Source organism: Periplaneta americana, chromosome 7 (assembly GCF_040183065.1).
Source record: "Periplaneta americana isolate PAMFEO1 chromosome 7, P.americana_PAMFEO1_priV1, whole genome shotgun sequence".
Classification (NCBI taxonomy): Eukaryota; Metazoa; Arthropoda; class Insecta; order Blattodea; family Blattidae; genus Periplaneta; species Periplaneta americana.
This window is the reverse complement of record NC_091123.1, coordinates 23,088,468-23,088,817: the sequence shown is the minus strand read 5'-3', so window position 1 is coordinate 23,088,817 and position 350 is coordinate 23,088,468.

Below are 350 nucleotides of genomic sequence, written 5' to 3'. Positions count from 1 at the left end.
TATTTTTTTTCTAGATAGAGTTATTACATAACTTTACCCTTACACAGTATGATCTACTGTTTGAGTTATCGTAGTACTGTGTAACTTCTATATAAAATGTCTTCCGCGAGTATTAAAAGAAATCGTGTTATTCTTAGTATAAAAAAGTACAAATAACAAAGTAGTTTGGGGAACGAGAAACTGTGGCTCATCTCAGAATACGAGATTGGAATGACAACTGTGAGTAATTTAATAAACATCAAGGATAAATTGTATAAACTATGTAAATCTACAACACAAGGCCGCCACTATTCCTATTTTTCCACAGACAGACAATACAAGGAGTTTCCTTACTCCTTAAAAACTCGTTG